This window comes from Typopeltis vanoorti, chromosome 14, assembly GCF_054136105.1.
Source record: "Typopeltis vanoorti isolate ZY-2024b chromosome 14, IOZ_Tvanoo_1.0, whole genome shotgun sequence".
In the NCBI taxonomy this organism is placed as follows: Eukaryota; Metazoa; Arthropoda; class Arachnida; order Uropygi; family Thelyphonidae; genus Typopeltis; species Typopeltis vanoorti.
Window position 1 is genome coordinate 61,150,289 of NC_143562.1, and position 19,137 is coordinate 61,169,425.

The window sequence follows — 19,137 nt, forward strand, 5'->3', positions numbered from 1 at the left end:
GCCGGTTCTCAACTAAGGAGGGGGGGGGAATTCTTTTATCCTACTAACATAAAATTAACTGAGCACAAACAGCTAGCAGTTTTTTTTTTTTTTTTTTATGTCGCGCACGAAAGGCACTTAATTTCTTCTGTTCATGTACGCGGAGAGGAAAACGTTCACGTCCTATTTTACCACAAGTGCATGACAGAAATATAAGGTGCATTATTTTTACTTACTGCAAAAAATAAAAAATAAAAATAAAAAATAATAAATAAATAATGTGCTACTTCTATAACAAGGAAACTGAATTATATTTCATAAAATAATATTTTTTTAAAATAAGTAGACACCTAGTGATTTTTTTTTATTCATTTCGTAGATATTTCACTTACTAAAAAAAGTAATACTACAGATGAGAAGAGTATTTAAACGAAACACCAAGTGGAAAATAAAAAGCGCTGATTCAGAAATAATTTTAAAAAAGGCACCGAATCAATTTTCTTCTATGGACAAAAAACATTACATCGATCCTTATTGGGGAAACAAAAAGGAGACCAGAACAGAAATTTGAAATATATTTGACGTCTTATTTTTCCTATTGAACATTATAAATTGCAATAAACCTAGCTAGCTAAAAAATTTGAGACCTTCATGCGAGGTGGGTAATAGCTTATGGGTTCGGGTCAGAGAAGAGGGTGATTATGTAGTAATGTAGAAACCATGACTTACTGTCATCATCGCTGCAGATAAATATTATAACAAAAATATAGAAATTTAATTATATTTAAGATCGTACGTCCTATTTCGGATGTATATGATCGGAAATATAATTAAACAATTATATTTCTGTCATTAGTTCAAAAGATATTAGTGGGCAGTCTATGCAATGAAACATTCACAAAGCTATTAATTCTACTTCCTGTAACTTGTTATAGTGGATTAGTCGCCTTACTATCTGTGCAGATCTAAATTCACCTGATAATATCCTCTTTACGAAAGTTAAAATGTTTAAATCACATCTAATCAATGGGATATTTTCTGTCTTAAACGAATATTTTAAGAATAAGTAATAAATAAAGAAACTGTGCATTCGCTCCGTTTAGCCTCATATCGACTCAACTCGATCTGAGTTGATTTTGGCGTAACTTAAAAGTATTAATCAATTTCAGCTTTATTCACAGCTTACAACGAAGTCCACAAATTTGTAAAAAAAATTAACAGAGCTAAGTCTGAAAGAGCTAAAATTTAGAAAACTCGCCGCCTGCACCAATGACAGTCTCAAAGCTGTTGGGTGCAATTTTTGTCGATCTGTGCTCCCGCCTCTGTCTTACCCAAATGGATTGCAACATCACATAAAGGATAAACCTGACCTCCTGGTATCATTTTATCAACTCCTGAATAGATAGCCATGGCAAATCGCCTTTCTTTACCTAGAATCTTGAACAACCGGACTAATAACGCATATTCTTTATTTTCTCCTCAATATTTTATACTCAGCTGGCATCTGCCTCACCGTATGGTAGTAAGCTCATTAGCCAATTGCTCTTACCTAAGTGCTGTGCTGTCTAAAGCAATGGATGGCCTTTTCAGACACCTGGAGAACTATCAAGTAATCAGTGACTAGCAGATCTCCTCGTCTACATCAGCCACCTCTTGACACGTTGCTGTTGCACTCGACATCTCCAAGGCATTTGATAAGGTTTAGCATCGCGGGCTTCTCATCAAATTGCCATCTTATTGTCTGGATTCCTCTCTTTGTAACTGGATTGCCAGCTTTAACTAGGATCGCTCACTGCGTGTAGTAGTCAAGAGTATTTTCACTCTCCAGATTTCTGACTGATGCCGACGTTCTTCAGTGCTATTTCGCCTATTCTCTTCTTAACACAACAAATGACCTTCTCTCATTGACCTCAAATCCTATTCTCAATTTTTGCTGATGATAACACTTTCCATTCATCCTACTCAGACTTGAGATGTTCAAACCGGGCATTGTTTGAACATCTCAAGCTTCTAGATAATATACAACATACCTTAAACATTGATCTCTACACCATCCTTCAACGGGGCAATAATAACATAGTCACCTTCAATGCTTCCAAAACATCATTTGTCTTTTTTGGCAGTTCTTCTCTCCTTACCTTTGATAATGCTGAATTTAACTCGAACTGGCATAATTCATTTCTATACATCCTCTGCTTCCGAAAAACACGATAGTCCTTTGCACTCAAGACATTACTTTTCATCTGTCCAGCTACAGATATTTCCATAGGTCCTGTTCAGCAGAACTGGCATCAGCCATTCCCTTCATTTGCAGCTAAACTTGCAAAAAAATACGTGCAGCAACTGTCCAACATCCTTTTAGGTTGAACTTGTGAATCATCAAATCTTCCACTTTCGTTTCGTCTGCCTCTGTTGTATGGAATTGCCTTCCTCCCCGACTCGAAAAACAATAGTCCCTCTAATTTTTACCGGCCCATGTACGCAAAGTTCCAGTCTCACACTCAACGTACGCGGTAGCCTGTGTCCACAATTGATAGTCAAAAGCCACAAACCTTAAATGAATTCGCTTAAATATGCGTATCTACAAAAATCCCATTGCACTGTACTGTCTTGACAGTAGACACTTTAAACAAATAGGACTTTACAACTTGCTGATCAGCTTCAGTTCGTTCACATGACGCAACCTAAAAGTTATTATAGTGTATCAAGTTGAGATGGTTAGAGTAATATTGGAGTGGAGACATTGGAGAAATTACTAAATACAATAAGTGATAAGTATGATTTATCATATAATTCTTTTTTTTTGAACGTTTAAAAATTAATGATTGTAAATTATAAATTTTGAAAGGAAAAATTTTGTACGCGCGCACAACTTAAAAGGTAACATTGCTCTTGACCAAATTTGCTCTATTGGTCTTGTAGCCTTCGTTAGAATCGTTAGTGTGTAAAAGTAACAGTCGTTTTGTTCGCAAATCACTAGCCGAATGAACTGTACTCAAATCTGAACTCCTCACAATAATTGCCGTGTTATTTCAATATTTACTCTATAATCGGGACCATCAGTAGAAGCATAAAGAGGAAAAATGTGTCGAAATTATATACTGAAATAACTCCGCTCTGGGTGAAAATTAATTAATTTAGTATTTAAAAATCACTATTAAAATTTAATTTCCTAAATAATTTGCATGTTGTAATCATTTGAATTTTATCGTCTTAACAAACGCTATAATTTTCAACTGTTATTCTATTTTTTTTTTTTCATTCAAGACCTATTTACCAACAACCTATTACCAACATACTCGAACTCATAACTTACGACAATAATGAGAAGTTTCAAACACATTCGTGTTTGAAATGTATCAATCCCAGAGTTCAAACATTTCATAAGAATAGCATCGAATATGTCCTGCGGATAAGAAACAACAGGAAGTATATTTTTCCTAACGAAAATCTATTGGGGGGGAGGGATGGGAGAAATTGGATCCGATTACAGCATTTCCCGAATTATTTCACGGCAAAGTGCATCATATAAGTTAGGACTGCGTGCCATACGAGTTCTAACAATTTGAAAATTCCCCCACATTTAAACACTAAATGACTCCTTCAGGAACAGATTCCCCTTCCCTCGTGTAAGTTGTAAACCTATTTCAGTTATTTGTCGTATATGTAAGTGCCTGTCACAGATAGTTGTCTGAAAACAAGTTAATGCTGTAGGGTATCAAATGATTTTCAGAAATCCAAAATAAAATGATTCTCTGAAATACGATTTTGCATGGATTGCAGGTTAACATTTTTTTTATTCACTTTGTTATAGTCTTGTTTCTTAATGCAAGTTATGAGGACCAAATGTTGCGATGAATGATCACAGAAATGACAAACACTTTTATCATATAATTACAAATGATGAGTCAATACTCATCATTTGTAATCAAAATTTTAAAGTTATAAAGTTTTAAAGTAATAAAAATTTTAAGTTATTCAATAATAACTTAAAATTTTCGTGTGATCCTCCATATAAACTAGCAAAATAGATACGGATATTTTTGCTGTCTGATCAAACGAGCATATTAATTTTAGATAAAGTAAGCTTCTTCGGAAAAACGGTTAAAGAAATTCCAAAACTTTTTTTCTCGAAAATTTTATTTTAAACGATATCTTTTCTTTACTCTGCTTCAATCGTTTATAGCTTTCGATGCGCCACTAATTTCATCCACCACTAAAGAGAAAAGATATGTAAGTATGGAAAAGACTTGGCAATGGTCGAAATTACAGCCAAAGCAACCGTGGAAAGCGGAAGTGCTTATTTACTAAAACCGGCAAAGTGTATAGATTGATCAAGGGCGAAAATTAATTTAAAATGATCATTTAAATAGGTAAAAAATAAATAAACAAACAGGGAACATGCAAAGGAAGGCATGGGACAGATTTTTCTTTTGTATTTAGCAAAAATTAAAAATTGTGTAAAATACGCAAATCGGAGAGAATATTCTTTCGTATAACACGAACTCCGAGCGAATAGCATTAAGGATTTTTCAACTTGAGTAACTCAGTTGGTATCATAAGGAGATTCAAGTGTTTTTCCTCTTGGAAACGTGAATTCTTCACTGACAAAAATCAGTCCAAGTAGCTGGAGAACACCTCAATTAACAGACAATATATAGGCTTTATAGCCTTATTAACTGCACTCCTAATTCTAATTAATTGGTCAGATACTGTAGGCAAATCAGTTGCCTAAAAGAGATGCAATCTATATTAAAAAGAACCTGTAGGGTTAAATGATATCCATTATCTTGGACATGTGGGCAGTAAGATATGCGAATGATCATAGAAAAGATAACACTGAATATCTCAAAAATCTTATCTAAGCTCCATAGCCAGTAGATTTATCCCTACGGATTCGAATTTTAAATTTGTAAGCTCGATCGAGTGGAATGACTATGTGATAATTACAAAGCTATCAACTAGCAAGTAATATTTGGTAGTTAATTTTTAAAATAATAAATTTACATACTAACTTATGAAATATTTTAAAAAGTATACAGTATCCGTTGAAAAAATTGCTTTGATTTTGCAACACGTATTCCTGCAATCCAGTAAGGAATCCTTCCTGGTTAGGGTTAAAAAAAAGTGCAGTATAATGTTTAAATAAGCTGCACAAAGGAAATATATATCTGGGGACACAAAATGAGTAAACATTGCTAACTTAATACCAGTGGGCATCTTTAGTTGAGGAACTGGAGCTGAAACGTAATAGCAATAGAGGGGAAGGGTGTTAGATTTTATGACTCGGAAGTTTACAAAAGTAATTTGGACAGAATGTATTGTGAAGCATCAGGGTATGTAACACAGTCGTTACAGCATTTTTTGTTCTTGCTGAATTAAAAAAAAAACCTAAAACACTCATTTCTCTATTTTGCTGTGTAATGATGGATGAATAAATTGAGTTCACCATCCAGAACCCCTTTTATTATAACAGAACTCACTAACAACGAAAAAAAAAACCTGAAGAAATGAACAATATAAGAATACGTGTTACTTCCAGGTCCGAGCCTACTGTGGTTAAATATGATGAATAGCAACCAATACAATGACTAAAATACCAATTACTTCACTCAATTTGTATTTTATTAATTAAATAGTTAAACAGATATTACAGAAATAATTATTTGTTTGACCACAAAACGAAAGACTGATTATAGCGATTAATATATATAGAATAAATGGAGAAACAGAAAGTGAAGAATAAACGATATAGTTGGGTTACCCATACACTCCTTAAGCAATTTCTGATCAACCTCAAGCAAATATTGATTCATATAATATATGAGCCTCTTCATTTACATTGAAATTATTGATATAGTTGGTTCACTCTCAAACCAACAGGTCATGGGTTGGAATCCCACTGTGGCACGAATGTTTGTTAATGCATGCGAGAGGTTCATTGTCCGGTGTGATACTCTGGATCGCAGCTTAGCTCTCCTACGTTGCGAACAATTAGGATAGCTACGTTGACTTCGAGTCATGCATAGCTATTATCTCAATCGATCGAATTATGACAGACAAAATTTGATTAGGCCTGTTGACCCCCCTCCCCTCGCTAAAAGAGACACCTCAAGTATAATTTAGGACTAACATCCAATTTCAGCACGATTTATTCTGTATGACACTATTATAATTAAAAGATGAAACCCTCCAGCGGAGTCCACGTTGTGTTTCATAATACCATATGTACAGATGATTTTACTCAGTGTTGATAAAAGGCAAGATGTCTATCGTTTACCTGGTGTCGAAAGTTTGTTGCCACCTGAGTTCAATATAGAGAGCTACACATTAATAATATATAGCAACCTGATAATCGCAAAGTTGATCTTAGAAAAAATGTACTATATAAGAAGAAAGTACAATAGCAATCTACTCTATAATATAAAATGATAAGCCTTTTTATGTAACGTTTTCGTCAAGTTATTTGAAACGTTTTGAAACTCAGGGGCTACCCTAAGTGTCGAGCCTTCAAAATTCGAGTCATCAGAATTCAAGGAGAAGCGGCCTACCAGTCCGGAATTCGGGGGTGGAGCCGTAGGCTCCGGGGGGGGGGGGGGGAGTTGGCGCCAGGGTAGTAATCAAAATAATCGAGTAATCAAAATTCGAGAATTCTGATTACTTGAATTTTGAAGATTCGAAACACTCCCCCTTTCGAGTCTTCAAAATTCAAAGAGAACCGGCCTACCAGTTCGGAACTCGGGGGGGGGGGGCGTAAGCGCCAGGGGCGAACCCCCTTTTGAAGACTCGATACTCAGGGGCTACCCTAAGTGTCGAGTCTTCAAAATTCAAGTGATCAGAATTGAAGGAGAACCGGCCTACCAGTCCGGAACACGAAGGGTTGGGCGCCGTAAGCCCCAGGGGGATGTAGCCCCCCCCTAGTATAATATAATATAAAGCAAAATAGGCAGGTCTCATACACACAGGTGGAAAGATTTTTCCCTTCCGGAAACAGGCTTTTATCCCACAACCCAGCAAAACGGTCAGGAGAACACAAGGAATATATATTTAGGCATAACATTAACATTAATCGTTTTATCCTAAAATTATGGTTATGGAAGTCAAAAGGCATGCTGTGCCCCTTAAGGTAAGTACCGCACATTATTATTATTAGTAGTAGTAGTAGTATAGTGAAAGGAGGTATGTAAAATAAAGGTGCAAGATTAAAAAAGAAAGAATGCAAAGATCTAAGATTCTCCATAACTCAGTAGTAACAATGCCTTTGACTGGAAAGTTCCGAGTTCGAATCCCTTCTAGAACACAATCTTTATAAGGTATTTTTAAATGAAGAGGCAAGTTCAGGCATACTCATACGAAGATGGCACGGCTTGAACTCTCAGAGTCCGGATTTTCATACCGCAAACTTTAAATACACGTAACTGGTAGATATAGAAGATTATGTAGACAGGATTAACCGCTCATCAGAGCATTAATGAACTTTTTTTTTTAAGCCAAGTTACTTGTCCTTGAATGGTCAGGGTTAGACGACCAGAGCATAAGAACTACCAATGCTGAAGTTCAGGGCCCATAGTCTCTTCTTAGTGTTAGTCAACTGCTTACATAATTTCGCCTAGAATATGACATGAATAGTTTACGAGGTGATAATAACGAGTGGTAAGAATCGGTACAGAGGCCCACGATTGCATGACATTAACAGAGATACACTTTATTTACACTGGAGTGCAGTGCAGTGAAAAACAGGGATATATTCCGAGGATGGAGGCTACAGAATTCTAGTCTTAAATATTTCACCCAAACTATTAGATTATTCTTTCTTATTCTTAAAAAAAAAATCGAGCGCAATCAATTCTTATATTTTTTTTTCTTGTAAATTCGTCTTATAATTTTTCTGTCTCAATCGACACAAAATGTTTAGATATTCCTTAATACACAGCTATATTATAATTATATCAATATACTATGCAATGAAGAAAGTTCAAATCCTTTTGATCCAATGCAGCGAAATAACACGAATGCTAGATTATTGCTAATGGAATATGTTTCGGTTAGGCAAATTTTCAGCTATATAAATGAACGGTGGAGGAAGTTGATGTTAGGATTAAATATTTACATGATAAATCAGTAATGACTTATAATTACGAAGATAGTATGCATATTTATGAAATTATGTTATCCTAAAGTCACGAATGTTTCTATATGCATAGCGAATCTTTCTATATCCATGGCTTTAAATGCAGCAGTTGACAACTTCTTTACAGTCCCCAGTTTTGTTTTGTTTTTTGGTTGTTTTTTTTCTCCTTTGTTAAAGGACCATAAAAATGTCAAAAAAAATACGAAGAACACAAAGTAAGCAAGGTGGAATTCGATAAGGAAACTGTCACAGACAAATGCACAATGTACGTTAAGACCGTAAACTGTGTGACGTCATAGGTTACTATGAGCGCTTCTTCCCGATTAGCTGGGTTGAAATCATTCTAGTGGCAGGGCAGGCTATAATATTATTATGTTTATCATAACCACAACTTCAGAGCTATTCAATTTCTGACTGAAGAGTATAGTAGTCAAGAATTTCGCTAGAGGCTAGAATACTTGAAGATCGGAATACACTGCATTGCAATTGATCCTATCCTCTGAAGTGCGTTTTCACTTCAGTCTTGCTTCCGCGTAGTTAGTTGCGGGAGTAGGATTTTGATTGCCATACGTACTGTATGTAACCTTTTCTTTCTTCTGTAGAATCGATTAATAACTGTGTCTCTGACAAAAATTCATTATTATTCTGAAAACTAAATTATCAAGATGACTTTCTTCCGAATTCCTTTATCTTTATTAAAACACTAATTTTCTGGGATTTATTTTCAATTGCTTTTTTTTCTCTCGTTTTTATTCGAATGGGGAGAGAGAGTGTTTGAAACTATTTCCTAATCACAATTGCAGACGAGGATATAAAAATTCTTTAGTCTAAAGTATGTATTCATTAGCTTCGGCCATGCGAAGAATTTTGCGTAGTTCAATGATAACTGAGAAGATGACCTTTTTCTATAGTCCTCCTTATCGAGATAGTCTGCGTAGTCTATCGGTAAGCATTGCATTGTTTTGATGATAATAACGTCCCTTGCTCTAGACGTTATCCTATTTTTTGTTATCAGCCTATTAGTGCTGAAATCATTCTCTACGAATCAGTGTTTTATGGAGTGGCCAAGGTTAGGCAGAAACACAAAAAAGAAAAGTCATTACGGTTATAATTTAAGAATGACATTTTTGAAACGCATATTCACGGCCTGGGGACCATCATTTGTGTCATAGAGTTCAGTGTGTCGAGTGCATGATAAATCGATTCTGCTTACATGATAAAAAAAAAAGTACATATATCAGATTTGTTTTTTTTTTACAAATATCGAAAAAAAAAAAACACTTTTTGGACATTAGTTCCAGTTCGTCGGTAGACGAAGTATGCGTAGCTGTATGTTGTGTAGGAGTAAGAATCGATTCCGAGTTGGTACGAAAGAACTACAGCAATTCCGAGAGAGAGAGAAGTAAGCGTGTGTAAGGTGTTTTCACAAAAAACAAACGCCTGCATGTACGATCCGTATATCTAGGAATTGACAATGGCTTATTTTTAGCTGATAGTTCGTAAGAAACATAACCCTTGCATAGTTGATAGCAACATATCTGTATCGAGAATGTTCTTCATGGTAATAAAAATGAAATATGGTTTGGAATAAAAGTAACAAATGTAATTTACATATGCAGTTTTTTTTTGCATCAGTTAAATGGCAAAGGAAACGAAGATTACGTGTCAGTGAATTAAGTCTAAAGCCTGACCATAAATTATGGTCAGAAGACAGAAAAAAAAAAGCCACCACCATTTATTGTAAGTTGTTTATGGTAGATGATTCATATATGGCGCTACATAAAATGTGGATAAACAACTTTAGAAAAAAAAAAAAGATTAGATTAGCATTTTTTTTTTAAAAACTTTTAAATTGCATTTCAGTCAAGAGGTAATACCCTATTTTAGTTAGTTCCTGGGATGAATACAGCACCTTCCATGTCCAGCAATGGGGCAGATGTGGTGGTTGCCAACGTGCCTGGACAAGTTATTGAACATACACAAACGTTTCATTGAATTGTTGTTTTAGTCTCTTTGAATCAGTTGTGTCGGAATCAGGAACTAAGTTTCGTGTAGAACAATGCGTTAAGAACAATGTTAGTTTCGCCACCTTTTAAAAAACGGAAGAACATCCATAGAAAAACAAAATGAAATAAAATAAAGTTTTTTTTGAAGTCACTGTGTATCAGGAACACGCATTATAATCCAAAACCATTTTAATAGTTTAGCCTTGTAATCCGTATAACTTAAATATATTCGGAAATTATGTAACCTGTCCGATGCAGTACTAGAGAATCTACTGTAAGCATTCACCATTATAATGCTTCTATACTAAGTCCAACTCGAGTTGCAGTCTTTGACAACATAAAACACCATCCATTTCTATTGGACTGGCTCAGTGAGATTTTTTTCCCTAACAAAGACGAGGACGCATTCATCGTTCCCAAAACTTATGCTTCAAAAGTCACTTCCATACATAGCAGAAAAGTGCTTACACCAAGAAATCATATTTTAAAAAAGGTATTAACCTCCGGATTCCTTAATGACATTTCGATTTTTTAAGCGTTTGCCTCAATTTGATCAGATCTTGTATACCTGTACCAGGCTGCTGTTTACTTAAATGTTTTTCAACTGTACATAATGGTTAAAATTTCGCAAAAAAAAAAAAGGAAACACGACTCATTTTGCACTGCACGAACTTTTATTTAAAATACGACTTTGCCTTTATTACTTTCCTCAGTTACTAATTTTGTGTGTTTTAATGCGATGTTTAAAAACAAAAAACTCAAAACTCGATTTTCCTATTAGATTAATTTGAGAAATTTTCACTTTTCTATTTTAAAAAAGTGAAATTACAAAAGTACATTATGCCTAAATAACAAAATGGCTCTATCTTAATGCAGACGCATTTTAGAATAGATAACTCATTAAGAAATTTCCAAACCTTGGAAAAATCTAAGTTCGTATGAAGAGATAGTCTTATTTTAACAAGAGTCGTTCAATTTAAATAAAAGATTTTATTTCCAAAATTAACAGAGATTTTAACATTAAAGAAAGCAAAACAGAACGAAGTTTGTTGTGTGTCAATGTAGATCTATTCAAATAGGATCCGTTATTCGCGAATGAAGTTCTTTTTGTTATAAAGACATTTGAATTCGTGTAGCTGTCTTTAAAATATTTTTGATCATCAACGATTCTGGATTTTGTTTGCATACCCAAGACGGAATAAAGCCACTATCATAAGGAAATACAGATATTTCCAGAAAAGCTAAATTTGCGTTTGTAGATAAGTTTATTTTTAATTATTCCAATATCCTTCCAGCTAATATCCGTCTCAGCAACCATAAACATTGGCAGATACCTTTAACGATCATCCCTCTGTTGAAAAGATCTACATTCAATACTTGTCGCTGTAATAAACGAATATTTATAAGCGCTCTCTAATTCAAGGTGAGTAGTCCAGTTTCATACGAATATGGCAACATATTAACTCTCAGAATCTTTTTTAATATTCTACATAGCATGCATATTGTACTCATTTGCGTAATACAACTAACCATAATTCTAAATATTAAATCAAATGTGGAGAGCATCCATAATCCTCTGCTACTGATGCATTTCTAAAATGCCCTCAGGAACTAACCCACCAATCGTTAGCAGCAATTATTCAACTGTAAAAATATTCAAGGAAGAATGTATTATTCTTTTGTATTCATACCCACACGTATATATCACAATAAAGGTTAGCTGTTATATAGAACGACTTCTCCCATAGTTTATGGTACAGTACTAGTAGAGATGTGTTGTGAAGGGAAGCTTCATTTACAGGAGAAGGAACATTTTACGACAACCAAAACACTTTCTCTGAAACATTTTTATTAGTATTTTGGACATTTATGGATCTTTTTGTGTTTTAATTTTTCAGATAACAGTCTAAGTCGCTTTACATCCGTGTGTGCTAGGACAATCCCTTTTCACGCGAGGTGACTTCAGTAGCATTTATGAGTGTCGCAGTTCTAAGCATGAACAACTGGGTCAGTGGCAAAACCACAACGAACAATGTGTGGATAATAGGCCTCCCCCGTGACGGTCTAGAGACGCGTGCTGTCCGCTAGGTTACCGTTCATTGGACCACCACAGCCCCCATATATAAGAAGAACTTTGTCAAAAAACAACCAAATGAAGATCAGCAACTGTGGGTAGCCATGGCGTGGATTACTGTGGTAAGTGTTATGTTTTTATTGCCCTTATTGAGGGTTACTTGCATTTTTGATCATGAGATGTGCGTAAAAACTTTTATTATTGTGATAAATTAATTTTTGTGAGTCTTACGAGATAAAAATTCAAACTATTTTCAATTTCCATTGCTCGTAAATCGCCATTTCTGAAACACGTCGAATACAAGTTCATGATCAACATCATTTGGCTCGAGTATTTACTAAGCGATAGCATAGCTTTATTACTTTGCATTCATTAAACGCATTTGGACATGGGGATTCGAATGCCGTCAAGTGAAGAACAGTTTCAAATATTTTGGACCGAGGCTTAACTGACAGAACCGCTTTCATTAGAATCATTCGCATACGTTTCGTTGCGATTTTGTTAACGCGTTTCGATTTAATTATTTTGTCAAAGCAACCTTTGCCTCGAACTCCCCCCCCCCTTTTTTTTTCTTTTTGAAATATATAACTCCTTAGACTTCTTAAATTTGATCACGAAATGCTATTGTCTGCATGTCGCCTTGAATCTTATAAGCTATAAGCTAGGAATCGAAAATAAATATTTGCTAATAGCCCGTTTTCTGAAAATATAATTCATAAGTTTCTGATTACTGCAACTGTATCATCCAGATTCTTATATTTCCATTTATTATTTATTCTAATAGCATTTAAAACTGGAATAACAAATCAAATAACTCCTATCTTCCCAGTTTGCGGACACTTTCGTTCGGTTCCCTCACACATAAGAAAAAAATCTCTTCAATGAGAACACTTCAAAAAAAGGTATTTTTAACCCTTTTTCTAACGGACCACACACAGTGGTAAAACATTGGGAATAAATGACAATATCGAACTCCACGAGTCATCTAACTAATAAAATACAGTAATACATACTTAACTACATATCACTCTGAAGTCAAGTGTACCAAGTGACTCAATGTCTCAAAGCCTTGCTACTATTCGCATCCGAAAACGGATGAATCGTGTTCCTTACAAGTAAATGTGCAGTTGAAATAATCGATTTCAAGTGTGTAGTGAATTTTTGAATAGAACATTGACATTTTCATTAAAGGCTCCATACATTTCGAAACTTGTTAATTTTAAAAGAAAGATAGAGCGGAAATGTTAGAACATTTTAAAATGTTCTAACGTTAAAATCAAGACTGTCTTAAAATTGTGGTGAACTAAAAAGAGGAAGACGATACTGTACATTTTCTAATACCAAAACTTCTGCAGTGGATTAAATGATATTTGAATAATTTTGTAGTACGCGTATTCAATAAAAAAACATTCTTATATCTAGTACATTACTGCCTTTGCATTTTCTCTCCTCATGTATATCATTTACATATTAGCGCGATGCACTACTGGTTTCGTTACAGGATGCGTACTGAATTTATTTAAAATGTTTTTCTGTATCCATTTGGCTATTTTTTTTTATTTTTAGCTTATTTCTTACATTGTATTGAAGTATTTATACCTATTACTTATTCATCTTATCAGACTGTCACTCCTCCCCAAACTGGACACCCTATATAGTTGGACGTTTTCATTGTAATAGACGACACGAATGTTATTAATTTGTTTAAAAATTAAGAATACTTCCATTTAAACTTGCATTGCATTCTTTTTCTAGTCCACTTAGTGTCTTGCTATAGATATGTCTACTTTTTTTTCCCTCTCTGGATATAATATGCGACCACTATTACTGAAACTCGTAGTCAAGTTGTTGGACAGAACAAAGTTGTGTCACATCGTCCTGTTCAACCTTTTGAACTAGATTCACTATCAGTGAAATCGTTGAACTTGACAGTGATAAAAATAACAAAGAAATGGTCACACTTGAACACAAACAATATCCGCATTCTTTTCGTGTAGAAAAAAAATGTTGCATATATGGTACTGTTGCTTGTATTATTTGTAAATGAAAAACACTTTTTGAGCATACTAAGTTTGTTATACTCTCATACTTACTAATTACATTTCGATAATGTCGAGTCGCGTATTGATGACTGATAACGGTTATTTTTATCCAAGAATGTTTATCATATAGTGTTCCATCATAGAAAATATTTGGACCTATTTTCGTAACTACTATTTGTAGTAAGAGGTTCAAATGCAAGTTATAATTCTGATTATTTACAAACCTCCCATTCTTTCCAATTTTGGTAATTTTCTATGAATCGTATATAAAATTTGTTTTGTTTCCAATCTCGCACATCTGTTGAATACAATGAATAAGATAAAGCAGTTATTTTTCTTTCATTAAACGAGATCACTTCGCAGAATTGTGAATTACATTATTCACAAGCTTTGCTCTAATTGTCGAGAAGTATTTGTTTATGGATAATCTTGCGGTCTATTATTTTAGCCACTGGCTTCTATTAGTGGGACATATATGTACTATGACTATAAAACAAATATGTTCCTAGACTAGTAATTTCCTATTCTGTACGATGAACAACCCGTTTGAGAAGAAAAAGAGGCTAAAAGTTTCGCTAATCACAAAAACTTTTAAGTGATGAACCAACTCAGCTACGGAACGGCATCTCTTTGACTTGTATATTTGCGCAAGTAGTCCTAAAATATACAGAATGGAATCTTTAGTAGGAAAACTAAATGACAATCATGTAAAATATTTGGCAGCATCTCTTGATGCCACCTACTGGAAAAAAAGTGACAACTTGACATAGTTGTAAGTCAGCTAGTCTGAAGTGCAAGCTTTTTTTTTTTTTAATCGACGATGTCGAAGGAGAAACCTGCTTGTATCAAGTTCTGCTATTAATATTTGTAACCCAGGAAGCAAGGCAAGTCTTGTCAAATAGCAAGGCAATGTTAGAAATTTCTCGGTTCTGTAGACCATATATGTCCACAGGACTATTCTCCGATCTTCGAAGTGTACATCAGCCTCGAAAATGACCACGTGGTTTCTTCATCACTTGAATGTGCGATGCACGCTGTCCTGAATGTCCAAAGAACTCTTACCCAAGTGCACCATTCGTTTTCCACCTGCCTAACTCACTCGATTCCCACAGTGGCCTCTCTTCACGAGGATGAAAATTAAATATGAATTTATTAAAAGGATATTATATATCCATTTTAATTCCATAGCCAGATTAAAAAAAAAACTTTTCTGAGTGCTTATGAGAATATAACCTTCACCATGGGAGTTTGCCATGATTAGCACTACTTACAAGATATACACGCAGCCCAACGAGCCCATATATCTAGGAGGGTGAAGGGGGAAAAAACGTTTTCTTTGAATAAAGCAAATTTTGTTCCAAGAAGTGCTTAGCAAAATGTAGGCGCTGTATTTCGATGAGATAACTCAACACTAGTTGCAATATGTCTCATAACACTAAACTCAAATAACAAAAGTGAAATTAATAATTTACATAAGATTATACATGTACCAAATAAGGAAAGGTACAAGCACTGAAAATGCACAAAACTGTCTACAGCTTTCTTTTGTGGAAATAAGTTCATAAACAGATGTTCACTTTTACAAGTGAACATACGCAGAAAACAGAGCATTTTCAGGATCCAGAAGCAACCTTCAGACCCTCCATAGCTCAAGTCGGTTTCGAGGAAATCCCATAGTTGAAGAGATCAGGTTTCGAATTTAGTCCAGGACGAGAACCTTTAATCACGACTTTTCAACTAAAGGTAGTTAGTCGGACAGAGACGCAGATGGTAGGGTTTTTTTTTCACTCGAAAATCGGCCAGGAAAACACAGGAATACATTTTTAACCATAAGACATATTTAACCATCGTACCCTAAAATTTATGGTTACGAAACTAATCCGGAGAGGTCGTAGGCTTTAAAAGGCATGTAAGTGCCGCGGATTATTATGACAGCGACCTTAGAAACCGCTTTTCTGCACGAACCACATGTCTAGAAATGAACTTTATACTTCAGCACGACTACAGGAAGTGAAATCCAGGGTGTGTTGCAAATGCAAATACGGAACTCATAAGCAATTTAGCAGCAATTATCAGTATGCATAAAAGCTTTCTTATATTCAAAATATGCAAATTACAATTCTCAGCTACAATTCTGTCATTTTGAAATAGGATTGTGCGCACTTTGCCTGAAACAGCCAGACGGAATCCGATAAAAAGATGGGAAGAACATTTTCTACCCTTTGAAGCAAAGTAAAATCATTCTCAAATGGACGTTTTCCATCCCACCTTAATATTTTTCCATATAACGAATAAAGCGCCTCCGTAGTGCAATTGGAAGAACGATTGTACATTGAGCCCTTCAACTGGAAAAGACGTAAGTTCGATTCTCGTCGTGACGGGAGAATTCTTTGTATGATCTTTTTCAATTGAAGGCGAATTAGCCGATCTCACGGAGGAAGCAGGCTTTGTCATCCAGCATACATGCAAATCGCACGTGAGAACACACAAGTTGCAGACAACATATACTATTGTTGTGGTGGGCGATAGATGGCGTTGTGTATTGAGTAGTAGTGTCGTGTAGTTGGAGATTCAAGTAAAGCAGACTAAGTTATAGTGAGTGGTGTTGTCCTCCCACGATGAGTCCAAAGCTACAGCTTTGGACCCATCGTTTATTATTATGCAACACCTCCAAGGTGTCGCATAATAATAAACCCACTTAACGACAGATGGCCTCTGAATAAAAAAAATATATCATAAAGTGCCGAGTTTTAAATCTTAAGCTATGTAAAAATCATATTATATTATATATTATACTAATATTCCATTTCTTTTTTCCCCTATAGGTTCTGGAGTTATCGCTGGTCTTTTTATCCTGGGGCCAGTTCAATATGATGGGAACATTTCCATTTTCGCAATCGCCGTTTGCAGACTTCAGCTTCAACCAAGGTTTGTTGCCTTATCCATCGACATATTTTCCTTTCTACAGTGATGCTCCTTACCTCAACTATCCTGGATATGGAACTTTGAATGCTCCGCCCTTTTCCCCATTTGGAATGGGTCCCCAAAGTTCTTTTGGAATAGGCCAAGGTCTTCTCAGTGCAGCTTCTCAACTAATATCGAAGAATCACTACATTCGACCTCCGAATTTCAAGCCTCCTCCTCTTCCTCTGCCACCGCCTCCTGGTCTGCCTGCAGGTTATAAACACGGTGGGCCACCTAATCGAGGTCATAGGATATTAGAAGGAGGAAGTGGAAGTCCTAAGCCGTTACCGTCGTCATCTCTTCCAACCACTAATAAACCAAAGGATGCCTCTCCCTTTAGGAATTTTCATCCCACTCATCATTCACTTCCACGAGAGTATCTCAGAGATGAACCACAGTACTCTTATCATCTACGCCAAAATTATGAAAATCGTTATAAAATTCCAACGAAAGATCCATTTAAGCCATCCGATATGAATTCCAACAATATGCCGCACAATAAGTACCCTTCACTCCCAAATCCTTTCAGAACACCAGAATTTAAACCATACTATGATGACAGTCATAAATTTACTCACCCTCCTCCATATTTGAAATCTCATTATTCTCATCCGTTCTCCGGATTACCATCTGCCCCACTATCTCACTTTAGTTCTTTGAATGCACCTCTTTCCAATTCAAATGGTCCTATGACGACCTCGAATCTTCCTTCAGAAAAACCATTCTTTAACCAACATACATCAAGGCCTGATAATTCAATGACGATTCCTCACATGCATGCCCAGCCTCCACTTCCTCCTCATCCCCCTCCTCCTTCGTTTCCTTCACTACCATCCTCGCCTCATCATTATCATCCTTCTATGCAACATTCTCCAAAGTTTCTTCCAGAAAGCAGGCCAAGATATCTTCAAGAAGGAACGAATAATATGAATTTCTATTCTTCTGCGTCCTCACAATCACCCAGTAAGTCAATGTATATAAGTTCATCTGACACTTTTCCAGGTCAGGATTTCCCTCTCTCTCCGGAAATGACAGATAATATGAAGACAAGTTATTCTTCTTCTTCCCCTTTTCTATTTCCAGAGAGTGGAGAAGATTTTTCCTCCATGAGCTCCATACCATTCGGATCTCCAATGCTTTCGTCATTTAGTGAATTTGGTAAAGACCGATCTCCTTCCCTTCCGACATCTTTTTATACGCCTGGAGGAGATTTAAAATATTCTCTTGCTGAGTTGCAAAATCAGAACAAAGGATTTACTTCAGAGGGTAGTAGAGTTCGTGGTAAATTTGCAGAAGCAACTCAGGAAGCGTCAAATCCCAATAAGGCCACTTATAAAAATTACTTCCAACCGATGGAAAGCATTCCTGATTACACTGTTCCTTCAGCAAAAAGTCAAGACAAGAAAAGTTATTCTGAATCCAGGCCAACATCATATTATCAAGATCAATATTCACCAGCTATTCAGGCCAAACCAGGTACTTCGCAATCTCCATATTTTGTACCTATTCATCCAGGGTTTTCATCTGGTAGTCACCTGCCATCTTTGAAGGAAAATAAGCAACATAATTTTAATACAGCGGTATTTACAGCTCAAGATCATATGAGTGTTTCAGATATCGCAAATTCTCATGTAGGCAGCTATCCTAAATACTCACCCCAAACTCAACCCAGTTATAATTCGCCTTCATTTTCTTCCATAGTGAACTCCCCAAAACATTCCACATATTCGTCAAATGGTCCATCTAATAAATACCAGTTTCACCTGACCAATCCATCAGTAGAATACCCTGTTCACAATCAAGAGAGCTATTCGGTTGAGGCCAATCAGAAGTACATGGGCTCTACCTTAGAGCCTTCCATTGAGCAGCCAGTGTATACCGTCACCACTTATCCATCAACTACCGTTGATGATTCCGTAAATTATATAGTTTCTAAGTTAT

General features: G+C 35.6%; 1 long non-coding RNA gene across 2 annotated transcripts in view; it reads right to left on the reverse strand.

Moving 5' to 3' along the window:
• The window catches only part of LOC150099529 (uncharacterized), a 135,494-nt gene that overhangs the window by 34,635 nt on the left and 81,722 nt on the right, over window positions 1-19,137 (reverse strand). The window lies entirely within an intron of this gene.